General features: G+C 46.0%; 2 long non-coding RNA genes across 3 annotated transcripts; one reads left to right on the top strand and one right to left on the bottom strand.

Annotated features, from left to right (window-relative positions):
* Positions 1 to 1,354: 1,354 nt before the first annotated feature.
* On the top strand, positions 1,355 to 3,643 carry 2310005A03Rik (RIKEN cDNA 2310005A03 gene). The gene is made up of 3 exons (NR_040634.1): positions 1,355 to 1,406; positions 2,199 to 2,323; positions 2,427 to 3,643. It is a non-coding gene; the product is annotated as an RIKEN cDNA 2310005A03 gene (long non-coding RNA).
* Positions 1,924 to 26,922, bottom strand: Gm45609. Of its 2 annotated transcripts, XR_001783518.2 has the most exons (4): positions 19,960 to 26,922; positions 19,093 to 19,200; positions 5,155 to 5,216; positions 1,924 to 2,675 (listed from the first exon to the last, which is right to left on the bottom strand). It is a non-coding gene; the product is annotated as a predicted gene 45609 (long non-coding RNA). The 2 variants fall into 2 exon arrangements; XR_001783519.2 differs by lacking the exon at positions 5,155 to 5,216.
* Positions 26,923 to 26,928: the final 6 nt, after the last annotated feature.

The following is a 26,928-nucleotide window of genomic DNA, read 5'->3' as shown; positions in this document are numbered from 1 at the left end:
CCCTGGCTGTCCTGGAACTCACTTTGTAGACCAGGCTGGCCTCGAACTCAGAAATCCACCTGCCTCTGCCTCCCAAGTGCTAGGATTAAAGGTGTGTGCCACCACCACCCGGCGTCTCTGTACTTGTAACACATGGTCTGAATGCCTCTTCTGATGTTGATGCTATTCTGAAAGTGTTGGGAGGTTGTCAGGAGGTTAATCATATCAGGAAACTAAAGCCAGCATTGTGGGAGTGGGTTGATCATCAGAAGCAAGAGCAAGACCAGCCCCCACCAACAGCCCCAGCATACACACACACACACACACACCCTGTTCCTTTTTTTCCATGCATCTGAGTCATGATGCAGCAAGAAGGCCCTCAGCAGAGAGCTCAAGGACTTTGAGCCAATTAAACTTCTTTATACGTGTTATAGCAGCAGAAAATGGACTCAGCCCCTAGCTGTGTGGCTCTTTCCTTGAGCAGCTTGACATGGGAGCTGACTCTCCCCATAGCCAGTGGCTCAAGAGAGCAAGATAGAACTTCTCATGGCTTCTCTGACCTGAGGTTGGGCTCTCACTTCTGCAATCCTTCAGTGGTTACAGAGGCCAGTCGCATTCGTGAGAAGGAACTGCCTACAACAGGGAATAGATACCCTGTGGGAGGAACCCCCCCCCTCCCCCCTCCTCCCCCCTTCCCCAGAAAACTGTCCACGTAAGGGCATAGACACCCTGAGGTAAAGATCACTGAGGGCCATCTCGGAGCCACCAAAGCAATAAACTAATTTATCCAAGGTCACGCCCATAGGAAGTGTTATCCCTGAGCTTTGTGAGTTTGTGTGCAAGTATGTGTGATATGTGAATGCACACACGTCTGGGGATGTGCCTGCTCACACTGGTGTAAGTTGAAGTCACGGCTTGACAATGGGTGTCTTCCTTATTGCTTCCACACCTGATTTTTTGAGACAAGGTCTCTCATTGAAACTGCAGCTGAATGGTTTGACTAGATTGACCTGCTAGAAAGCCCCACCCACAGGATCACCTCTATCTACTCACTCCCACACTGGGACTACAGAAGCTTACTGCCACACCTGGATGTTATGGGTTCTGGAGATTTGAACTCTGGAACGTGTGCTTGTATAGCAAGTATTTTATCTATGGGCTATTTTTCCAGACTCTAGAGGCAGGCTTTGAACTCTGGCAATTACTGCATTACAGACTTGACAGTCAGACAGGCAAGAGTCTGTCCTGGAGACACGCATGCTTCAGATTCCAGGGGTCAGGTGACCAGACACTATCTTATGTGTCAGATGGACACTCGTCAGAGATGTGGACTTGAGTGTGCTCATAAAAGGCTATGCACACATCGCTTCTCGGTGTGGACTCGGCGTGTCAAAGGGAACCCGGATTTTAGCTCCAGCTCTGTGGTTGTTAGTAATATGGGACCTCAGACAGCTTTCGGCCCCTTAGGGATCCTTTGTTTTCTCCCCCATGTGCCAGAATAGTTCAATTCCATGGACTCTGAGGTCCTCTAGCAGGGAGACTGGGGGATTTCATGCATAGAGCTGTTCATGGGGAATGCTCAGGGGGTTCCCTTCCTACATTCCCTGACTCTCTTGAGCCACCCTTTCCAAAGTGCTTTAAGAATTGTCTCTGATTGATGGATACTTAAGTTGTCTTCAAGTGAAGTGGACCCTTCAGGTGTGAGGGGCACCCTTCTTAACACGCACCAGATCAGGCCAGGCGGCTCAGCCCAGCTTCACCCGCAGCTGGCTGGTACCATTGTTTCCCCATAAAGCCGGGCTACTTTCCAATTGCTGATGCCCTCTGGCCAGGGGTGAGGCTCAAAGGACTTAGTTGTGTAGCTTCCTCCCTCCCCTAGGGCAGGCCTGGGTCACCCAACAGGCTGACTCAGCCCCTGCAGAGGAACAAAGACGATAGAGATGGTTAATGGAAAGAATTTGACATTTACTACCGCCCGAAAGAAACTTCAAATAATTACCATGAGGACTATCCCCACACTTATTCTGCAGTCCACTGACATCTTACAAACGTTGGGATGTAGGCACTGTTCTCAATTCCAGTACTTAGGGACCCATATTATTATTTTAAAAGATTTGTTTTTCACATGTGTGTGTGTGTGTTGATGTGGGTGCACTCACTCATGCATGTGTGTGGAGGCCAGAGGTCAAAGTTCAGCGTCATCCTCTGTCCTTCTCCAGCTTATTTTTGGGGAGAAATTGCTCACTGAACCTAGCATGAGATTGGCTGGCAGCTGATTCCCCGGGGATGTGCCCGTCGTTATGCAACTGTGCTGGCATTATTGATGATCATACCATGCTTTGTTGTAAGTACCAGCCCGGGTCCTCAGGCTGACACAGCGAGCGCTTTACCTACTGTGCCACCGCCCCAACCCTAAAAATCCTTTACTTTACAAAGTTTCTCCTCAGTATTAAACCCTGTAGGAATTATGAAGAGGAGGCTCCACCCACTTCTAAGATGATGAAAAGACAGAGCAAAAAGAAGTGCAATTCCATCTCTGCCCAACTGGTGGTACAGTACTCTCCATGCATGTAACTCCTTCAGTCCTTGCCACCATTTCTCAGACCACTGCCAGGAAATCTTCCCCTCACAGATGAAAAAATGTCCATGAGGTGATGCAGTCTGTCCAGGATCACACAGCCAGTCGGTGTCAGAGTCTGTGGAGAAAAAGTGAAATTCCTCTTTTGGTCCCTTTTCCAATCCTTGCTGCAGAGTAACCTGCTCGTACCCGCACATCACACATTGTGCAGGGTCTGGTTTGTATGCATTGGTGCTACAAGTGCCTGTTCTCTTCCTACGCCTTCCAAGGAGGTCATGTTCTGCAACTCGCTTTTCCTACTTAGCCCCAAACTTAGAATCTTTACCATTTGGGTTTTGGTTGATTTGATGGTTGATTGATTTTTGTTGTTTTTCAAAACAGGGTTTCTCTGTGTAGCCCTGGTTGTCCTGGAACTCATTATGTAGACCAGGCTGGCCTCCAACTCAGATATTCACCTGCCTCTACCTCCTAAGTGCTAAGACTAAAGGTGTGTGCCACCGCACCCACATCAGCCCCCATCATCTTTAAGATGGGTAAAATGATAGCAGCCAGTGAATAGGGTTGAAATGAGACCTGCGTGTGAAGCAAACAGGAAGGGTCTCATAAGCATGGGGGTATCTATTCACAACCCACATACTAAGAAGTACTGGATGGCAAATTAAAAGGTATCAATCTGGGGAAAGATGGCTCAGCGGGTAAGAACACTGACTGCCCTTCCACAGGTCCCGAGTTCAACTTCCAGCAACATGGTGACTCAAACCATCTGTGTAGCCTCCCCCAGCTTGAGCAGGATGATTCAGACCTTGCTGCCACTGAGAATGAGACCACCTGGGGTGGAGTCTTCTGACCTAGATGGTTCTATTGCTCTGTCACCTGTGGCTGCTCTTCTCCGAGACACTGCTACCTGCTGAGAGGCTGAACCTGCCTTCCTGAGACAGCGGGCAACCTGGTGATTGACACCTTACTGCCAACTAGTGCTGTCAGCCTAATTGCTTACAGGCTGGCGACAGGCATCAAGAGTGGGTCTGCGGGAGATGGGCTTTCCCCCTTTATAAGCACAGACTCTTAGTAAATGTTGGGTTTTGATCAGAATTTGTCTTAGCCTCGTTTCTTCTTTCCCTTACAGTTCCAGCCTCCCATTCAGGAACCCAGTTTGTGTGACGGAGGGTGGCTACACATCTGTAATGAGATCCGACGCCCTCTTCTGGTCTGAAGACAGCTGCAGTACACTCATAATAAATCTAGAATAAAATAAATCTAGAAAAAAAAAAGATGATGAGGGCTGCAGATATGGTTCAGTGGCAGAGCACTTTCCTAGCATGTTCAGTCTTCACTGAGAGAGAGAGAGAGAGAGAGAGAGAGAGAGAGAGAGAGAGAGAGAGAGAGAGAGATGGGGAGGGGAAGGAAGAGAAATGGGGAGGGGGAGGAGAAAGAGATGGGGTGGGGGCGAAGAAGAGGGAGAGCCCCAGAGAGGTTTACAGCTGTGCATTGCATAACAATGTTTTGGCCATGAGGGGAAAATGGCAGTGGTCCCTTAAGATTATAAAGGAAAACAGATCACTGTGATAGTCCCAGAACCTGAAAGACTGAGGCAGGAGATTGTTAGTTTAGACTGGCATGGCTGTGCTGGTTACTTTTATGGCAATTTGACACAAGCTAAGATCATCTGGGAAGAGGAGCCTCAATTGAGAAAATGCCACCATCAGATTGGCTTATGGGGGCATTTGTTTGATTAATGATTGGCATGGGAGGGCCCAGTCCATGTGGGCAGTGCCACCCCTAGGCAGGTGGTCCTGGGGTGGTATAAAAAGGCAGGCTGAGCATGGAGAGCAAGCTAGTCAGCAACAGTCCTCCATGTTTTCTGTTTCAGTTTCTAACCCTAGGTTCCTGCTTTGGTTTCCTGCCCTGACTTCCCTCAGTGATGGACGACTATAAGCTGTACCATGAGATAAATTCTTCCGTCTCCAAGTTGGTTTTTTGGTCATGGTGTTTATCATAGCAATAGAAAGAGGACAATGAACTACATAGCAAGGTCCTATCTTGATACAAATACATATATAACTGGGGCTGAAGTGGTGGCTTGGTTAGGTTAAGGGCATTTGTTCTTGCAGAGGACCTCAGATCTGATACCTTCTTCTGACTTCCATGGGCACCAGACATTCCCATGGTGCACAGATAGATGTATGAGCAGAAACTCATATATATAATGAATAAATCTAAATTTTGTTTGTTTGTTTGTTTTTGTTTTTCGAGACAGGGTTTCTCTGTATAGCCCTGGCTGTCCTGGAACTCACTTTGTAGACCAGGCTGGCCTTGAACTCAGAAATCCGCCTGCCTCTGCCTCCCAAGTGCTGGGATTAAAGGCGTGTGCTACCATGCCTGGCTCTAAACTATTTTAAAATTATAGCAAAGCTGAAATTTTTCTATTTCCCAGGGATGCTGTAGTTCCCTGTTACGGTGTGGGCATGGCTCTGTTCTTGCTCTTTCCGGTGGAAAAACCCACTGGACTGCCATCATATACATTACAACATTACAGTTATGTATAGTACACAATATGTGATAATAACAATAAAAGGTGAATCTTAAAATAATCTTACCTGAAAAACAAAGAAGGTTCACTGTAGAGCAGGGTGCTGTGGGCTGGCTTTGTGGCACAGACCTGTAATTCCAGTACTTGGTAGGTGAAGACAGGAAGATCAGGAGTTTCCTCAGCTACATTGGGTCTTCAAGGCTAACCTGGGCTACACGAGACCGTGTCTAACCTGGGCTACATGAGACCATATCTTACACAAACAGGAAAACCACAAGTGTTACCCTGACAGCAACCTCTTCTATCTTGTGTTTATCTAGAGGCCATGCTGAGTGACTGCCATATGTATGCCATGTACGTTTGCATAAGCGCCCTTTGATGTCTACACAATGGCAAACTTGCCCAGTGATGCATTTCTCAGGATGCAACCCTGCCAGGTAAGTGAAGGATGATGCACTCCACCAGGGAGTGGAGCAGCATTTGAACTGAGTTCACGGTTAAACTATGTGACTCCTGAAAAAGCAATCTGTTCATTTCTTCTTCCCTGGCATGTGTTTAGGCCCTCGCCTACCTTTCCTTCATAAAAAAAAAAAAAAAAAAAAATTAAAGGGAACAACATCCTTGTACACACTACTTCACATCCATATGATGTCTCCAAGGTAGGCTGTGATGCCGCATCTCCCAGTTAATCACTGGGTAGGGGATCGTTACCCTTTCTGTATAGTGAAATTGCTTAACATTTCTCCAGAAAGTTGTTTTGCTGTTTTGTTCTGTTTGTTTGTTTGTTTGTTTCTTATTTACAGTTTTTTTTATTGCTAAAATACTTTGTATTGTAAATATTATTTTTAAGCCTGTAGAATCACTTTATTATTTTTTAATTGGATATTTTATTTGTTTACATTTCAAATGTTATCCCCTTTCCTGGTTTCCCCTCTGCAAACCCTTATCCCATCTCCCCTTACCCTGCTTCTATGAGGGTTCTCCCCCACCCACTTCCACCTCACCGCCCTAACATTCCTCTACACTGGGGCATCAAGCCTTCATAGGACCAAGGGCCTCCCCTCCCGTTGATGCCATATAAAGCCCCTTCAGCTCCTTCAGTCCTTTCCCTAACTCCTCCATTGGGGTCGCTGTGCTCAGTCTGATGGTTGGCTGTGAGCATCCTCATCTGTATTGGTCAGTATCTGGCAGAGCCTCTCAGAAGACAGCTCTATCAGGCTTCACCAGCAAGCACTTCTTGTCATCAGCAATAGTGTTTGGGTTTAGTGTCTGCTTGTAGGTTGGATCCCCAGGTGGGGCAGTCTCTGGATGGTCTTTCCTTCACTCTCTGTTCCACTCATTGTCCCTGTATTTCCTTTAGACAGGAGCAATTTTGGGTTAAAATTTTGGGGATGGACGGGTGGCCCTATCCCTCAACCAGGGGTCCATGCCTAACCTCTGGATATAGTCTCAACAGGTTCTCCTTCCCGTTTGTGGGGTATTTCAGCTAATGTCATCCCCATGGGGTCCTGGGAGGCTCTTGCTTTCCTGGCATCTGGGACTTTCTGGTTGTTACCCCCAGTTCCCCATCCCCCATTGCTACACACCTCTGTTCAATTTCCTGACCCTCTGTACATCTTCATCTCCTCCCTTACCTGATTCTGCCCCTCTTTCCCCCTAAGTCCCTCCCACCCTCTATTTCCCTTGATTATATTGTTCCTCCTTCAAAGTAGGACTGAAGCATCCACTCTTTGGTCTTCCTCTTGAGCTTCATGTGGCCCTTGAGTTTTATTGTGGGTATTCCACACTCTTTGCTTAATATCCACTTATCAGTGAGTACCTACCATATGTGTTCTTTTGTTACTGAGTTACCTCACTCGGGATGTTATTTTCTTGATCTATCTATTTGCCTGCAAATTTTGTAAAGTCATTGTTTTTAGTAGTGGTGTAGTACTCCATTGTGTAAGTGTACCACATTTTCTGTATCCATTCCACTGTTGAGGGACATCTGGTTTCTTTCCAGCTTTTGGCATGACTTTAGACAGATTTTATACACACACACACACACACACACACACACACACATATATATATGTGTGCAGTTCAGGATATAGAAATCTCAGCTACTTACTTCTCCAGCACCATGTCTGCCTGCATGCCACCATGCTACCCACAGTGATGTTAATGGACGAACCTCTGAAACCATAAGCCAGTGCCAGTTAAATGTTTTCTTTTATAAGAGTTGTCTTGGTGGCCATGGTGTCTCTTCACAGCAATAGAACAGTGACTAAGGCACCCAGTTACACTGCTACAGTGACAACAGAACAGTGACTAAGGCACATGGGTCTACAATTCTAGCACTTGAGAATCTTGAAAAGTGTGGGTAGGAGATTTAGAGTTTGAGTTCAGCCTGGGCTACTTAGAAAAACCGTTCCAGCAGGGAAGAAAGGGGAAAAGCTGGGCATGGTCTTCACACTTGTAATCTTAGCACTTGGGAGGTAGAGACAAGAGGATCAGGAGTTCAAGGCCAGCTTCAGCTACATTGTGAGTTGGAGGCCAGCCTGGGCTACATGAGACCTTGCTTAGAAAGAAAAGAAAGAGAAGAAAAAAGAAAGGAGAGAGAGAGAGAGAGAGAGAGAGAGAGAGAGAGAGAGAGAGAGAGAGAGGCCAGCTAGAGAAGACTCTGTGTTAAGAGCTCTTGCTTCCAGAGGATCTGATAAGTTTCGTTTCCTGCACCCACATGGTGGCTGACAACTGTGACAGGTCTGAGACCTTAGTACAACTGACTCCACGGTCAGTTATTTCCTGTTCTCGTTAACTGAAGTGTGTCAGCCCAGGACATGGTTTTTGGGCTTAAGAGCTCGCCCTGAGCAAGGTTTAGAGCTACACTGGGATCCCAAACACTGAGTGTGGTTACCAGCTGGCTAAGAGAGACTTTTCATTGGCTGAAGCCCATATCCAAGCAGTCTTCTCTGGCGGATGCCCCACAACAGCAACAATCTATTATTCTAGGTGGAGATGATCTGTCTTCTTCTGGCCAACATGGGCACCATGCATAGGTGGTACACACACAGAAAGGCAAAACATTCATACACATAAAATAAAAAATAAATAGTTCTCATACACATAAAATAAAAATAAATGGCTCTTGAAAAAGAAAAAAAAAGGATAAAGGAAAAGCAGAGGAAGGGTGTGGCTTAGTGATGTTATACATAATACTTGCTTATCACCCATGAGGCTCTACATTCCATTATTGGTACTAGGAAAAATATAAGTTTTCTAACTTCATACTCACAAAAATTTTGTGAGAATGACAGTGAATGCCATTAATTTGTTTGGCATTCCAAAAGTACTTAATAGGCAGTGCTCAATAAATAATTCAGATTTAATTATGAAATATTAAACATAAACACTCAGGCCATATAGTGCACACACACCCTTTTTCCCCCTCCTTCCTTCTTCCTGGATTGAACATATAACTGATGGAATCAGAGAAGCCACTGTGGACTATGGGGGTGGCTTTGATAGAAACTGCATGAAGTGGAGTAGAAAGATAGACTTTGGGTTTCTAATGAAACCAGGAAATTATCTTAGCAATTAGATAGTTTATCTCCAAAATCCCCCCCCCCCACGACAAGTTTCTACTGTAGCTCTGACTGGAATTCTCTATGTAGACCAGGTTGGCCCTGAACTGTCAGAGATCCTTCAGCCGCTGCCTTCCAAGTGCTGGGATTAAAGGAATACACCAGCACACCTGGCTCAAATGCTTCTTATCTAGGAAATGTGTTTTTAAAAGATCACAGTACATGGCTTGGATGGCTTTGAACTCACTAAGTAGCCCAGGCTGGACTCAAATTCTTAATTCTCCTTCCTCAGCATCCAAAATACTGGCGTTACAGGTAAGTGCCACCATGCCTATTTGAAACATTACTTTCTTTTTTTTTTTTTTTTTAAAGATTTATTTATTTATTATATGTAAGTACACTGTAGCTGTCTTCAGACACTCCAGAAGAGGGAGTCAGATCTCGTTACGGATGGTTGTGAGCCACCATGTGGTTGCTGGGATTTGAACTCCTGACCTTCGGAAGAGCAGTCGGGTGCTCTTACCCGCTGAGCCATCTCACCAGCCCGAAACATTACTTTCTTAATCCTCTTCATTTTTCTTTTCTTTTCTGCTTCGTGTACTGAGTCTAATTTTGCTGACCTTCAAGCACTGAGCTAAGTGATGGGCAGAGAACAATGTTAGTCATGGAAAATTTTTTACTAGGCAGTTGGAGTCAAAGTGGGGAGACATCTGAGAAAATCTCCTTTCTTTGAAACTGGATCTCGGATAGCGCATGCTGCTCTGGAAGTAGACACAGAGAGACAAGAGTGACCCTGAACTCCTTATTCTCTTTGCTGGCTTGGAGATTTTCTTTCCTTGATACAAAATAGTAGAAGGCTGCTGAGGCCCTCTCTTCTGCTTCTGGACACTGTCCTAAAGATAAGATAGTTCAGTTTCAGTAGCTGTCTGCTGAGCTTGTGAGAAGCTAGTCTGATGGCCCAGCTAATGCCTGGTGATAGCAGAATATGGAGAAAGAACCTGGGTCGTGGTGGAAGCTACAGATCTGCTACTAAATTAATGGACCCGGAACCTGCCAAGTACTGGCTCTTGTAAATCAGGGATTAAAACGTCCTTCCATTTCTGAGCCCTCTGCAGCTGGACTTTAGACAATTTGTAGCAAACTTCTGAGTAGAGTTGTGGAGGTTAAGGTCCAAAGTGTGGCCACAGAGTAAAAGGCTGAAGTAAAGGTGAAGGTCATGGATTGTCAGGAGGTGAGGAGTGGAGAGGCCAAGGTAGGGTGTGGACAACCTCATGAGATGACAATTGTCCAAGGAGATGGCTTAGGAGGGATAAGAAGAGCACAGGGCAGCAGGCAGTGAATGGGGGAGGTCAAGTCAGGGAAGCAGCAGGGCACTGGATAGTACAGAGCTTAAAGAACTGCTGTTGTGATGGGAAGAGGGACTAGATAACAGTCAGGACGGCTTTGCTTCTGGAGAGTGAAAAGCAGCTGCAGTCAGGTAAAATGAGGCCCATCTACCATCCCAGCTAAGCAGCTGCCGGAGACAGGAGAATATGAGCTCCCAGCCAGGCAGAGCTCTGTAGGGCAATGCTGCCTCACAAAGCCCAAACAACAGCAACCTGGGCGTGGCCAGTGCTCCTGTAACCCTAGTTTGGAGCATGGGGAGCCAGAAGGTCTCTGGTGCTCACTGATTGCCAGTTGAGCCCCAGACTGGAAGAGAGCCAAGCAAAGTGCGCCACCACGCCCGGCACCACGTCTCAAGAGAATAGAGTGACAACTGGTAGTGGAAGATAGATTTCTTTCTTTGGTCTCCTGCGAGCGTGCACACACACACACAAACAAAACAAAAATTCCATAAAATAAAGCAATCCTGCCACGTAGATCTCTCTCGTTTTGGAAGACCTGGTTCTGGCACTCTTTCTAGCTTTAGTGTTTCCGAGTGTTTGCCTTTTTCTTGTCACCTTATGGAGAGCCTCATGTATACAGGATTTGAGCTTTTGGTCTGATAAACATGCTGTAGGTATCTTTTCTCCATCCATGGCTTCCTTCTCACTTTTACACAAACACTTGTTAATCCTACATCCTTTCCTACAGGTGACAGGTAACATTGTTTGCACTGTTTTCCTCCTTCCGGGTTTCAGGGTGCACGCAGCCGCACTAAGTTGGCACTCTCAAAGTACAAGGCTTTTTTTTTTTTTTTAAAGATTTATTTTTATGGGGCTGGGGAGATGGCTCAGATGTTAAGTGCATTAACTGTTCTTCCAGAGGACCTGGGTTCAATTCCCAGCACCCACATGGTGGCTCACAGCTGTCTATAACTCCAGTTCTAGAGGATCTGACACCCTCACACAGACACACATGTAGGCAAAACACCAGCGCATATAAAATAAGAATAACTATATCATCTAAAAATATTTATTTTAGCCAGGTGTGGTGGTGCACACCTTTAGACCCAACACTTGGGAGGCAGAGACAGGTGGATCTCTGTGAGTTTGAGGCCAGCCTGGTCACAAAGCAAGTTCAGGATAGCCAGGGCTAGTCACACTGAGAAACCCTGTCTTGAACCTACCCACCTCCCTATCCCCCACATTTTATGTATATGAATTGGTTTTTTATGTTTGTTTTTTGTTCCTGTTTTTGTCTTTTGGTATGTATGTATGTATGTATGTATGTATGTATGTATGTATGTATGTGTACCACTTGTGTGCTTGGTGCCAATGGAGGTCAGGAGAGGGCATCATACCCCCATCCCCCAGAGATTCAGATGGTGTGAGCCACCATGAAGGGCCTAGGAACCCAAGCCAGGGCTTTTGGAAGATCAGCCAGTGCTCTTAACTGCAGAGCCATCTCCGCAGTGCCTGCAGTGCTGGATTTTGAACTCCTTGATCTCCTTTGCCACCAGAGCAGGTTTCACAGAGCACTCTGGCCCTCTGGGTGGATGAGGTCATGCAGTGCAGCTTGGCCACCGTATGCTGATCCAGAAAAGGTTGGTGGGTCTGGGGACCAAGCTCTGGGTGCTCTGGGATGCATAGCTGCCACCTTTCTTTTTTTTTGTTTTGTTTTGTTTGTTTGTTTGAGACAGGGTTTCTCTGTATAGCCCTCGCTGTCCTGGAATTCACTCTGTGGAGCCTCAAACTCAGAAATCCACCTGCCTCTGCCTCCCGAGTGCTGGGATTAAAGGCGTGCGCCACCACGCCCAGCAGCTGCCACCTTTTTTTTTTTTTTTAAGATTTATTTATTTATTATATGTAAGTACACTGTAGCTGTCTTCAGACACACCAGAAGAGGGCATCAGATCTCATTACGGATGGTTGTGAGCCACCATGTGGTTGTTGGGAATTGAACTCAGGACCTCTGAAAGAGCAATCAGTGCTCTTAGCCACTGAGCCATCTCTCTCCAGCCCCGCTGCCACCTTTTAATGGGCCCTCAGACTTGTATCCCCAACACTGGAGTATCCCCCACCCTGGAGCACAGGTGGGATCAACGTGCAGAGTTGGCCTAGAGTGCCACCATCTTAGCCCTCAGACAACCTTTTCAGGGTGGTTTCCTGTTTCCTTGCTTGAGTGAGGCAGATGGCTACCTTTGCTAAACAGAGCAATGCTGAGCCTATTGCTTTTTTTTAGCCTTCTCCTATGGTGCCTAATAGAGGCTCTGTACTCAACAGAAGCTCAGAGAGTCCCAGAAACAGGGCCATCAAGATGTGTGCATTTACCCCTTACAAACCTGACAACCTGAGTTCAAGTCCTGCAACGGAAAAGTTGTCCTCTGATCTGCACTTCTTCACAGCCCTGCTATAAATAAATAATTTTTAAAAAACTCTCTACTGAGGGGTTTCATGGGACTGCTCTTGATAATAATAACTCAAAATGGAACACCAAGTATGGATGTGGCAGGAACAAACTTATATTCATCATTTCCTTCACTCTATTCAATAACACTAGGAGTTTACACTGCTGTCCTTTATCTAACGGTGGAAACACCCTCACAGGATTCACCTCTGCTTTAGAGCTGGAAAAATGACCGTGGCAGATTAAATGGCTCCCGAAAGATGTATTCACATCCAGGCTAGCATGTGCTAGAAAGATAAGTAAACAGGTATGCTCAAACAGCAGCTTTGGCTTCTGTATGACGTATGATCCTAGCTCCAGCCCCTTGTGCAGAGGCTATGAGCGTCTGCCTGGATGCCTAGATTCAAGGTCAATGTTTGCATTTCAGGATCCCAGTCTTCTGAAGACCTTGCAGGATCCTTCTCCACAGCCTCTTGTTAGCCTTTCTCCACTTGGCAGTTCGTCTCTACTCGAAAAGGGGAAATTGAAATATCAATCATTAACACAATCTTTGCATCTAAAACTGCCCGTGACCGTGAGAGTCAGATAGATAGGGGACAAAAGGAAATGGGATGTAGGATCCAACCCTCTGTCTCCACTTTTGCCTCAGAGGACACACTCCAGGCTAACTTCCTTCTCTTTGGTCTTCCAGTCCACGTTTCTGTCTTCACTTTCTCTGTAAGAAGTGACCATAAGATGCCCAGGACCCTGTGTGGAGTGGGCACCAGGTGTGCACCCCAAGGCCAGCTACCAGGCTGGCTGATTCGCTTCCCTGGAGATTTACCTCATCCTCTGAGCGATGTTCTTAAGCACTTCCTCACAGTTGCTGAGGGTGATTGACAGCACCCGCACCCATGCCCAGGCTCTGGAGTCCCTGGGTAGAGCTTGATCTGACATAGCAAGTCTTGCTGCAGCCCCCATCACCTTAGCTTTCTCTCTGGGAAGTGGCAGCAGGGGGACAACACAGGAGACAGAGTAACTACAGTCACCAGCTAAGCTTCCACCGTGTCTACCACATCTCTCTCACTTCCCAGCAGGGTTAGATTTCTAGGGCTGCTGAATAAAGGTCACAACTCTGGTACTCTGGTGGCTGAAAACAGCAGCAATTTATTCCTTCATACTTCTCCTCCTCCTCCTTCTCTTCCTTCTTCTTCTTCTTCTTCTTCTTCTTCTTCTTCTTCTTCTTCTTCTTCTTCTTCTTCTTCTTCTTCTTCTTCCTTTTTTTTTTTGGTTTTGCGAGACAGGGTTTCTCTGTGTAGCCCTGGCTGTCCTGGAACTCACTCTGTAGACCAGGCTGGCCTCGATCTCAGAAATCTGCCTGCCTCTGCCTCCTGAGTGCTGTCCTTCATACTTCTTGAGGCCAGAAGTACACAATGAAGGTGTGGGCAGTGTAGGTGCCTTCTGAACCTCTGAAGGAGAATCTGTCCCAAGCCTCTCTGCTAATTCTGGTGACTGTTGGCAGTCCTTGGTGTTATTGTTTGTATCTGAAATGTTTCCCATGAGCTCATGTATTTTAAGACCCAGTTCCTAGCTGGTGGCACACTTTTGAGAGATTATAGAACTACCTGGATGGGATACATGGCTGGCAAAGCTGGGTCACCAGGGACAGGCATTTGAGGGTTATAACCCTGTTCTTTTTACTTTCTGATCTGCTGGGATCTGAACAAGCTGTATCCTACGATCCTGCTATGGTGGCCTGAGGCAATTCATCTGCAGGGCTTCCCACACCACAAACGATGTACCCTGTAACTGTGGACCAAAGAAACCTCTCTTTTCTGAAGCTGCTTCTAACAGGTATTTGGTCCTAATGATATGAAAGTAATAAGGGACCTGGAGATAGATCTCAGTTGGTAAAGTGCTTGCTCTGCAAGCATGAAGACCTGGGACCAACATGAAAAGCCAGGCAAAGGGCTGGTGAAGTGGAAACTTAAGGGTTCTTTGGAGTCAGTTGTGTTGGATGGTGTTTTGCTGGGGCAAACACGTGAAGGAGTGTTTTCCTGACATGAACACAGGTGAAAGACTAAGGCAGACTCGTGAAGGAACATTTTACTGAAGCAGACACAGGAGAGAGGATGTTCTGCTAAAGCAAACATGTGAAAGGACACATGATGAAGGATTCCTTAATAATGACACACATGTATTGGTCTGCCTCAGATTGTGTAGTTGAGCTCCATTTATCGGAACTCCAAAGACTTGGGCTGATTAGACATATGCATATGTTGAGGTAAGACCTGTGCTGAGGCAAGGCACGAAGAGGACACACGATGTTTGGAGGGTATAAATAGGACTCAATGGAGGGATGGAGACAGAGCTTGGCTTGCTGGTACATCTAGCTGTGCAATGCTTGTGGGTCTTGTGTTTTTCACTGATCTTCACTTCCCTGAGAGATGCACAGCTGAGAACATCTGGTGTTCCTGCTGACCCATGCTGAAGCTGAGGCCTGGCTGTCTCCTTAGATCATGCCACCACTGCTGCTAACCCAACTGGACTGCTGGTGTATCCGAGAAGTGTTTTCAAGTGGATCGAGCTGTCGTTGCTAACCTGTGAACTGAACTGCCCATTTCTAGACAACACAGATGGGAGTTGCTCCAAAAAACCTTTTTAAACAGATCCCCTCCCCTTCCCCCTTATCCTTTCTTTTCCACTACCTCTGGAGGGTGGTGGGCCACAAGGGAAGTTAAAGTGTTTAAGAACCATCATTAAAAATACGATTTGAAAAAAACAAAAACAAAAACAAAACAAAACAAAAAAAACTCCAGAAAGTTACAGGCTGGAGAAATGCCTCAGAAGTTAAGAGTACTGGTTGCTTTTCTAGAGGACCTGGGTTCAATTTTCAGCACCCACATGGAGACTCACAATCATCTCTAACTCGAGTTCCAGGAAATCTGATGGCCCTACTTCACCTCTGCAGGCAACAGGCATGCACACAGTATACAGACACACATATCACACAGTATACAGACAGACACAGACAGGCTCCAAGGCTTGCTGACTAGCCTGTCTAGCTGAATCAGCAAGCTCAAGTTGGAGAGAACTGAGGAAGACACACGCAGTAGCTGATGCAGTTGACATTCTTTGGCTAGTGGATGTGCAACTCACAGCCTGCCTTTTTCTTCTTCACGGTGTGGTCTCTGTGACTCTCCCTTTTTTTGTTTTTTGTTTTATCTCTTATAAGGACATTTGTGTTCGGGGTTAGTCTGGTTCAAATGCTAAATCCTGTACCCCAAGATCTGGTTGCCCCAAGACTAGCAAATTCCCACATACCCCAGCTTTAGCTGTAAAAACCTTGCCCCCCCCAATTTAAAGCTATTGGTTAAATACAAATGACCATAGCTAATTTCTGGGAGAATAGGGAGAAGTGGAGTTTGAGTTACAGGGCTGGGAGGTGACAGGGAGGGAGAGAAGGCAGCACAAGGAGAGTGTAGGAGGAGGAAGACAGAGAACAGGAGGTCTCTATTAGATGTGATGGGCCAGGACCTCATGCCCAAATGGGATGGACCCTAGACGAGCCGATGGAGCAGAAGTCACAGGGAGAGATTCAAACAGCAAGAACTTGGGTGATACACCTGGAGAGTAGCCAGTTTAGCGAATAGAAATATTGATTAGGGGTGATCCCCCAGTAACTGTGCTAGAGCTGATTTAAAAAAATCCATAGGACTCTGCCTTGATTATTGGGGTGGGGTGTAAATGGCTGGTCATATCAATAACCAATTGTTAATTTTTTTAAAGATTTGTTTATTTATTTATTATATGTAAGTACACTGCAGCTGTCTTCAGACACATCAGAAGAGGGCATCAGATCTCATTAGAGATGGTTATGAGTCACCATGTGGTTGCTGGGACTTGAACTCAGGACCTCCAAAAGAGCAATCAGTGCTCCTAACCGCTGAGCCATCTCTTCAGTCCCACTAATAGAGTTTATACAACTTCATTTATACATTTGAAATTGAATTTAGGTTCTTTTTCCTGGTAAGGCCACCTTTACAAACACTAGAAGCATCTTTTAGTTAGGGGGCCATGATTTAGCTTATAACGCCATCCCTGCCTGTATTTCCAGAATAAGTCTAGAAATCATCCTAGTTTCTGGAAATTGGCAACAGCAGTGATTCCTCTTACGGTCTCTCCTAGTTTGTCTTACCTTGACACTTGATTGGGCAGGCTCACCTTTATCAGGAAGGGAGCAGGAAACAGAGAGTGGAAGCCAAGAAGACAGGCAAATCATTACCAACACAGAAAGTTCTGCAATGTGGGAACATCAAGTCCAGGGGCAAAGAGCTCCTTTGGCACTATGCAAATGAGAGTGCCAACCTGCGTTCATCAGAATGATCCCAGGCCGCAGAGAGAACGTTGGTGAGGGAGCATGTTGGCATAAAAAGAGTGGGGCTGATGTTGGCCTGCAGACTTTATATAGCATCAAAGGTTTTTGTTTTGTAGTGTCTTGTCTGCCCACCACCATTATAGGACACCACAGACCCAGTTCCTAGGTATCTAATTTTTTTTTTTGAAGAAGCTGGAAATCTGGACTCCCCATTTGAGTTCCCATAATTTTCAAAAGTTGACAACTATGTCCAAACGTCAAGAAGCAGTTAGCTATGACCTCAATGTTATAGCCTCTGCCCAACTGTGTGTAACCATCCACTACTCTCTACAAGCCTTACAGGTAGCTGTCCTCGCCAGGCTTTCTTGGATGCTGTGATAAGGTGTCCCAAGGCTTTGTTTCTGGTCTGAAGGAGTTCAGAGCCTCTTGAGCTATTGGACTTAAGGAGGCTGGAGGCGTGCACAATATATTTTTATGAAAATGTGCCAACCCTACAAAACTATATGGTCTTTAGAGCCAGTCTCACTAGAAATTTCTTCGGCAGATCAGTTCTTTCTCTGGTGGCATTGAATAAAAGAGGCATTGGGGTACTCATATGAGTCTTAAGTATGCAGAGATGATGGTTGCCAGCATCAACCATAGGTGTAGATTGCATACACACATGTATGTATTCTCACACATGTATACATGTATGAGAATCAGAAGCAACTACAGAGGAAGTGGCAAACGTGGAGAGGATGGTTAGGGTTTGCTAGCCAGCCAAGGCAGACAAGGGGGTGAAGGGATTCCATCAAGACCCTGTATGAAAGCAATAAGGCAGAGAGTGATAGAGAAGGACACTCAACATCTCCTTTCGACCTCTTCATGTGGGCACTGGACACACACAGAGAGCCGCACAGACACATACACCACACACATATACACGGACCACACACAACCATATCAAAACAAAGCAAACCAAATAGGCTTGTTGTAAAGGCTGATCCTTGCCTAACCTTGTTTATGGGTGAGCAAGGTAGTTTTATATGAGTATTTGGTTTTTGTGTGTGAAAACATGTGTTTGCTTAATGGAGCTTCAGGGACCAGGGACTTTGTCTTTGTATCTTTGCATCTGACAATTTCCAATAAGAAGTGTGTAAAGCCAGGCGTGGTGGCGCACACCTTTAATCCCAGCACTCGGGAGGCAGAGGCAGGCAGATTTCTGAGATCAAGGCCAGCCTGGTCTACAGAGTGAGTTCCAGGACAGCCAGGGCTATACAGAGAAACCCTGTCTCGAAAAACAGAACAAAACAAACAAATAAAAAAGAAGTGTGTGGTGTGAGAATAGGGTGATGAGCGGGCTGGTGGCTGGGATTCCGGGGTCAAGTAGCATGGGTGCCTCCTTTATTTTTTTTAACAATTTATTTATTTTGGTTTTTAAAGACAGGGTTTCTCTGTGTAGCCCTGGCTATCCTAGAATTCACTCTGTAGACCAGGCTGGCCTGGAACTCAGAGATTCGCCTGTCTCTGTCTGCCCTCTGAGTGCTGGGATGAAAGGTGAATGTCACCATGCCCGGTTTTGTGGGTGGTTCCTAACTATGAACAAATTGCCACAGTGGGCCTCAGTTTTTAATCTGTAAATGGGTATGAATACTCATCCACTTTATAAACAGATTAAAGCATTTAGAATGGTGGAGAATGGTGGAATCTGGTGGTATTTGCCTTTAATCTCAGCATGTGGGAAGCAAAGGCAGAGACAGGTAGGTGAGGGCAGGTAAATCTTTGTTGAGTTTGAGGTCAGCATGTTTTACACCATAGCCAGTTCCAGGACAGCTGGGCTACACAGTGTGATCCTGTCTCAAAAAAAAAGTGAAGCAAAGATGTACACAGTGACATGAGTATCTCAGTAACTAGTGCCACAACCAGTGGCTGACTCTGGGCTAACCCTTCATAAGTTAAAAGATCACTCATAAGGAAGTGCCATCCTCCTTCTTTCAGGCTCCATTTGTTTCACAGGAAGAGCCGGCCATACAACTCAGCTCAGAGTGTACCTCGGGCTGAAGTCAAAGCTGGGTGCAGGGTGCCCCCGCCTGGCAGAGTCAGCGAAAGGCGACTCCAGCCTGGCTAAGGCTAACCTCAGAGGTACAAGGTTGCCCTTAGGACTGGGCTCCTCCTTCCTAGAGACCCTGGCCAGGGGCAGAAGGCAGGGAGGCTGACACTTTTAAGTCTTCCCAACTAACAGCCGCCTGCTTTCTTGTTTTTTTCTTCCCTCTAGGCCCACTCTAACCCTGATCATCAGACTGGGCCAAGCTCCTTGTTATAAATGCTCAGTGCATACCTGGGCAGGGTCGTCCTTGAAGAAGTGAAGAGGAAGAGGTGGAGCCGTCTATGACCATCTGAATGCTGTAGATCCTGGATGAGCCTATTAGTGCCAGAACCCAGGGGTCTGTAGAAGAGGTGAAGGTCACCTTCAGCTACCTACCAAGTTGGAGGCTAGCCTGGACAACAGGAGACCCCTTTTCAACCTCTCCTCTCCTCTCTTCCCTCCCACTTTCTTCTCCCCACCCATTCTCTCTTCTCCCCTCCCCCTTCCCTCCCTTCCCCTCTCCTTCCATCCTCTTCCCCCTCTTTGTCTCCCTCTCTGCTCCAGAAAAAGACTCAGATCAGGGAATTCCTAACTCTAGAAACAATCAAGACCACGTGCTGAAGCTGAGAGGCTGGAGCAGGCAAGACCTGTCATTTCACAAACACTGTGTCAGAAGCTGAAGTGGACATCAAGGATAGAACATTTGGCAAAGCTAGACACATTTCTGACTTCTCTGCTAATGCGACAAACACATCATTGGACAAGTTTGATATAGTGAAAGTTTATTTACCCTGTACATGCCATTACATCTACACCCATTTTATAGACAGACAGGCTGAAGCTCAGAGAGGACACTTGGGTGATGAGGAAACTTGTTTCCCAGTGGCTGAGTGTGTAGGGATATGGAAGGGCAGTGATGTGTGGCTGGCTCTGTAAAGGCAGCTCCTGGAACCCTTGCCACTCACCTACAGCAATCTGGAAAGAGGAAGGCTGAGGTAGGATGGAGAGTCCTATTTCAAGGACTGAAGATGTCTACATTGCCAGTAGAGGCCTCAAAGCAGACTCAAAGAACATTTACACATAGGAGGGGGCCTGAAGAGGAGGATGGGATGAAGGTACCTGGACAGGGATAGAACAGTGTTGGGAGGGGTCATCTCAGATCGGCAGAGTCCAGTCCCATCTCCTGAAGTAGGCGTACTCAACACTTGGACCCCATTCCTCTGTTTTGTCACCAATGAATCCACAGTGAGAGGCCAGGCCATGGGAAGGCAAGTGAGGATGCTTCGGAATGGACAGCCTAGAACACCCCTCAGCCAATAGCCAGGATCCTGCTAGCCCCACCCCTGGCACAGGGACCTCAATGTGCAAAAGCACACAGGAATGGAGGTACAAAGGGCAAGTGGAGGGGCCAGGGTGCCCAGTGGCTTGACAGGCATCACTGGAGCTTGGCCATTTGTCACTGTGTTTTTCATTGGAGTCTATGTCCCACCTCCTCCCTGGCATTGCTAGCAACCTTTCTCTCATTTTTTTAAAAAGATATCATTGCAGATGGTTGTGACCTACCATGTAGTTGCTGGGAATTGAACTCAGGACCTTCGTAAGAGCAGTCAGTGCTCTTAACCGCTGAGCCATCTCTCCAGCCCATTAGTAGTCTCTTGTAGCCAGCCTGGTACATATGTATATATAGGAAAAGCCCTGTCTGTCTGCCTGTTTCTTCTCCACCCCTCCTCACAATCAAGAGACTATCATGTAGCCCAGGCTGGCCTCAAGTTTGTTATATACCTGAGGGTGACCTTGAACTCCCGATCCTCCTGCCTTCACCTGCCAAGTGCTGGGATTACAGGTGTGTGACACCAGGCCCTGCTGTTCCCTTTTCTTTTAAACAAACAGCATCATAGGACTTATTATTCTACACTTTGTTTTCTATTTCCTCATGTATCACACCCTGAAATGTGCTTGATGTTAATAAATTGGCTGTCTCTGTAAGATGACTCAGTGGGTAACGGTGCTTGCTACCAAGCCTAATGCTCTGAGTTCAATCCCTAGGTCCCTAGGACCCACACTGTGGGAGGAGAGATTCACTGATGTGTTACATGCACACACAATAAACTTAAAAAACAGAGCCATTTTGCTATTCCTCGCTGGGGATCATATAATTATGTAACAAGCCTTCTACTGAAGGGCATGCAGATCTTTTTTTTAGCCTTTGGCTTTTAACGTCACCACTCACACGTGTGTACGTCTTTGGTGTCCTACAAGTGTGGGGTCAAAGGGTGAGTTTGCTATCTTGTCAGTAGTTACCAGAGTGTAGTTTAAACCAGGTTTCCAAATACTATGTCCTGGGAGTTTGTTTCCTCAAAGCCTTACTTAAAAATGTGTTCAGCCATACTTAAAAACATATGTATCTAAGTAAACTTTAAAAAAAGAAAAGCAAATATTACCTTTCTTCAAACACAGGCAACATAGCAAAGGGCTTTCCACTCCCATCTGGCACCAATGAGATGCCCCACCCCCTCAGAGTTTTCTCCTTGTTCCCTTTCCATTGTGAAAAGATAAAAGAGCCAATCGCGAAGAGATCACAGCCGTCCTAAACAGGTACGTGCATGAGAATAGACTTGTTAAAATACATGAAGCAAAGGCTGATGGGTTGGAAAGGACAAACTGAAGATTTCTTTTTTTTTTTTTAATTTTTTTCTTTCTTTTTCTTTTTCTTTTTTCTCTTAAACTGAAGATTTCACTAGCCTCTCATCATTTGGAAGAATGACTAAGCAGAGGTATAGAATTCAGCGTTGCCCTCAGCCAGCAGCACTTGATTGATTTCTAGCTGACTCATGAAACAGCAACAGACTATACATTTATTTGTTTCAGGTGCTTGAAGACGCCCACAAAGTTTGACCACATCCTGGGGGTTGTCTTCCTTTGTTTCTTGTTGTGATACAAAAAATCCTTACCAAGGAAACGTAAGGCTTCATTTTAGCTCATTATTCACAGTACAGTTTCCCTCCCAGAGAGAAACTCAAGGCAGCAGGAACTTACACCAGCTGTCACATCCACAATGAGAAAAGCCCAATGGATGCATGCATGCATGCATGCATGCTAACATTCAGCTCCCTATCTTCATCTTAGAGAGGTCCAGGGTCTCCTGCTGGGAATGGTCCAACTAAAATGGGTCTCCCCACATCAACACCAACCTACCTAATCCAGATTAATCCCTCACAGGCAGGCTCAGAGAACCATCTCTGAACTGGTTTTAAGAGTTTTCAGGTTAAAAGTCGACACTAACCATCACATGAGTCAAACCTCAAATCTCTTACAAATTAGAAAGAATTAAAGTTATACAGAATGTGTTCTCTAACGACAATGGAATCAAGCTAGAAATTAATGACAAAACAGTAACAGGAAAATGTCTGAACCTTTCAAAGCAACACGTGGCTAAATAGCTCACAGGTCAAAAAAGAAGCCATCATGAATTTATTATTGTGTGCACTCACATGGTGTGGTGTGTGTGTGTGTGGTATGGGTTGTGTGTGTGTGTGGTAAGTGTGTGAGTGCCAGCATACATATACTACACTGCACATGTGGAAGTCAGAGGACAACTTCCAGGGCTGGGTTCTCCTCTTCTACCTTCAGGTCAGGATGTCTTTTGTTTCTGCTCATCTTTGCAAAGCGAGCAGTAGAGACAGGAAAATTACCTAGGAGTTTGCGGAAATTTGCAAAGATATCTATCTACCCACCTATCTATATTCCTAAATACATAAACAGAACCTACCAGGCCCATATAATGTTACTTGTGCGTATATATTTCCAGGGCTGACTGTCTGATACTGGATCAGCAGTTGGTGCTTTCTCTCCTGGAAAGGGTGTTTCTCCTACTCTCTGTCTTCCTTAGCTGCTTCTAGTTCTTTCGAGTGTTGAGGACTTGGTGAGCTTCTCTCTTCCACGTTAGCAACTCTCCCGGTATTATTCCTGTTCAGGACATATGTAGGCATGCATGTTTGTGTGATCTCATGGGTGTAGCTGCTCCGACAGTTCCAGGACACACATTCTCACATCAAACTTTTTTGTTTCTCTGGCTCACAAAATCTTTCCCCCTCTTCCTCTTCCACACTCCCCGAGTCTTAGGATCAGGGGTTGTGTTGGTTGTAGATGTACAGTTGGGACTGGGCTCTCTACATGTCTGCATTCTGATCAGTTCTAGTTTTCTGTAATGTAATCTGCCATCTAGAAAGAGAAGTTTCCTCAATGAGGGAAGAGAACTACACTGATAAATATTTAGAATGTAGTCGGGGATTACGCTAGTTCAATAGAGTGGTGGAGATTCTTCTCCATGATCTATGACGTCCCTAGCCTTGGGCAGTTGGCTAGGTTTCTAGTAGCAGGCATGATTTCCCACTTATTGAGTGGGTTGTAAGTCCAGTTTGAGAGCTGTTGCTTATTGCCAAGGTATCTGTGGCACTACTGCACCTTAAGGTGCATTATTCTGCTATACTGGTCTTTGTTCTGGTTCAAAGGAGGAACCAGGTTTGATCTCCAGGTTCATTTGCATCAGGTGCATCACAATTGCCTGTAATTCCAAGGGTCGGATCCCCTCTGGCCTCCAAAGGCACCTGTACACACATGGTACATATAACTCACACAGGCACATACATAATATTAATACAAATAAAAGTATTTTAAAAGAGTTAATAGGAGTTCTGTATAGTCTCTTTTACAAAATAGAAGAAGAGGGACCACTTCTGTGTTAGACAACTTTCTATAACTATAACAAAATACTTCAATCAACTTAACAGGAGAAAGGGTTAGCTGGGCATGGTGGCCCAAGCCTGTAATCTCAGTACTTGAGAAGCTGAGGCAGGAGGATTTCAAGTTGGAGGTGGGAAAGGGTTACATAATGAGTTCAAGGCCAGTCTGGATTACACAGTGACAGGAGAGATGGGGGACTGAAGAGAGAAAAGAAAGGGAGAGGACAGAGAAGAGAGAAACAGAAGCAAGAGTGATGGTGTGTGCATATGTGTGCACATAGATGTGTGTGCATTCTTGTGTATATCTATATGCGTGCATTCGTGTGTGTGTGTGTGTGTGTGTGTGTGTGTGTGTGTGTGTGTGTGTGAGTGTGTGCAAGAGAGAGATTGATCAATTTTGGTTCATGGTTTTGTAATTGGAACACTGGAGTTTGTGATAGCTGTCACAATGGAGGCCAGTGAGCACAGTGGAGATTGCATCTTTAGGTTGTGTTTTATTCACACAGTCTCCGTCTGAGATTACAACGGTTTACAAGGATGGGTGGGGAGTGGGGAAGAGGATAGAGGGGGCAGGGGCAGAGTGTCCTAGTTTGCTTTCTTTCTTTTTTTTTTTTAAGATTTATTTATTTATTTATTATATGTAAGTACATTGTAGCTGTCTTCAGACAGTCCAGAAGAGGGGGTCAGATCTTGTTACAGATGGTTGTGAGCCACCATGTGGTTTCTGGGATTTGAACTCCAGACCTTCGGAAGAGCAGTCGGGTGCTCTAACCCACTGAGCCATCTCACCAGCCCCCTAGTTTGCTTTCTGTTGCGGTGATAAACACCAAGTCCAAAAGCAACCTGAGCAAGGAAGAGTTTGCTTCAGCTTACACTTCCAGATATGCATCCCTGAGGGGAAGTCAGGGCCGGGACCTGGAAGCAGGAGCTGAAGCAGAAGCCATGGGTAGCTGCTGCTTACAGGCTTGCTCAGCCTGCTCTCTTACACTCCTCAGAATAAGTACTCAGGGTGGCACCACTCAAGATGGCTTGGTCCTCCCATGTCAATCATTAAGAAAGAAAATGCCTCCACAGGCCTGCCTATAGGCAATATGAATGGAGGAGGCATTGACTCACTTCAGGTCCCTCTTTCCAAGACGATTCTACCCTGTGTCAAACTGACAAGACCAAAACCAACCAACCAACCAAAAAAAAAAAAAAAAAAACAAAAACCTGACCAGGACAGCCTGTTATGTGATACTTTCCTATGAATTATTGTCCAGGCAGGCTCCAGAGGCTCCTAAAATAACACAGGTTGTTGCCACTGTTATTGGTTGTCCACCAGAATTAGACACTTCTTAGTTACTGTTCTGTTGCTATGAAGAGGTACTATAACCAAAGCAACTCTTGTAAAATTAAGATTTTTTAAAAATAAATACATCATTTCCTTCCTTCCTTCCTTCCTTCCTTCCTTCCTTCCAACCACAATTTCCCTCCCTCCTTCCCTCCCAGTCTCTTTCCACCTCCCACTGAATTTACTCCTCTGTTTCTTAAAAGAAAGAATTTGATTGTGGGCTTGCTTACAGTTTCATAGGATTAGTCTATTATCATCGTGGTGGGGCATGGTGGGGATATTTCCAGAGTATGATGCACTCACAGTGCTGGGGCAGTAGCTGAGAGTTACATCCTGGTCTATAGGCTGAAACAAACAGACAGATAGACAGACAAAAGATAGAGAGAGGAGGGAGTTTATACTTGTTACTGTGAGTCTAGTCAAAGATGCATAGCTGGGGAAACGGTAGGTCTTCAGGAGGAGCCTACTACTGTTGAGTTAAATGTTGTCTCCTAAATATTTGTTTATAGTCACAGAGTGGCACAGTCCTCAGTTTTGGTCAGAAAAATCTCCTTTTGTAGCAAATGACAGGTAATGCAAATGACCATGGCTGGTCGAGGTGCTGAGTGTGACTGTCTCAGATCATATCACGCCCTTTCAAAGCTCAGGGGAACACCATAGGAGGAGGAGCAGAAAGAACGTAAGAACTGGATGGAGGGGAGGAGGGTTGTGGACCCACACGGCATGGCCGTTGCAATCAGAACTCACAACTGCAGCTATTTGCCCAGGACCTGCACAACACTGGATCCCCAGCAACATTCAGTCATGGATGGGGGAGGTGTCCCGGGACATTGCTAAAATTCCCTCCTAGGAGACAGAAGCAAAATCTACACCTCCTCCCAAATAAACTGAGGTATGATTCTGCGGAAGATCCTTCTGGGGGAACCGGTGAGGTCAGTGAGCTTCCTGACAACGCATACACAGGTCAGGGGGTACTTACCAGATAGGGGTATGAATGATGCTTTTCCCCAAAGACCACAGCTGGAGACCACACCTCAACCAGCAGGGATGAGGGCCTCGCCAGTAGACGGGTAGCTGGAACCTACTTCCCTGACTACATACTCTAGTCCTTCCCTGAGGTCATGTTCAGTTTAGGCAGAATTGCATATAACAGGAGGTAGGGTGCAGCTGGACACCCAGGAGAAGGTCTTGTGACCCTCCTTGTTACTCCATGAGGAGACAGATAAGTCCAACGGAGGCCAACTTTTTACAAAGGGGCCAACTGAACTCCCCAGAGATGGTATATGCACACAACATGGGGCCTGGTTTCCTTCCTGAAAGCTAGCCGCTGAGAGCCGCTGAGAGAGAAGTCATACTCTTCAGGTGTATAGTCATTGGTGAGTTATCTATGCTCCTGCGGATAGCTCCGCAGTCATTTCCATGTGAGCAGCCTGTGAATCACCAAGAAAGACTACCGAATGAGAAGGTGTTGAGGAGGGGGTGGGGGCGAGCAAGGAAAGGCAAACAGAGGGAGGAGAGAGTGACACAATTGCAACCGGTGATTTTTCTTTCTTTGTTTTTGAGATAGGGCCTCACTCTGTAGCCTCGGTTGGCCTGGAACTAATTAGCGATAGAGCAGACTGGCCTCGAATTTGTGACAAATCTCCTGGCTCTGGCTCCAGAGCGGGAGATTTCAGACACTGTCTCCAGAGTGGGGATTCACAGGCACATACCACTAGGCCCAGCTCTTTACTTTGATCTTGCAAGAGTTTTACAATTGAAGCAGTTAAGGCTCAGGTTAGTAAATTGGCTAGAGTCTAAGAATTCTGCCTTGTTTTGACCTCTGATTCACTGGCTGGACGGATGGGAGAAGAACCGCCTCTCTCCACGCTCCCTCCTAGTCGAGTGCCAGGGGTCCAAAGGCCACAGTGCACAAAATTTATGATTTTTGAGGCAGAGATCAGCCTTGCTCCCGCTCCGCTCAACGCCTCGAGCTAGGCTCCGCCCCTAAGTTTCAGCCCCCAGCAGGTTCAT

The sequence above is a fragment of the Mus musculus genome, chromosome 2 (assembly GCF_000001635.26).
Source record: "Mus musculus strain C57BL/6J chromosome 2, GRCm38.p6 C57BL/6J".
Classification (NCBI taxonomy): domain Eukaryota; kingdom Metazoa; phylum Chordata; class Mammalia; order Rodentia; family Muridae; genus Mus; species Mus musculus.
Note: the sequence above shows the minus strand (reverse complement) of the source record. Positions and strands in the feature narration are given on the sequence as shown.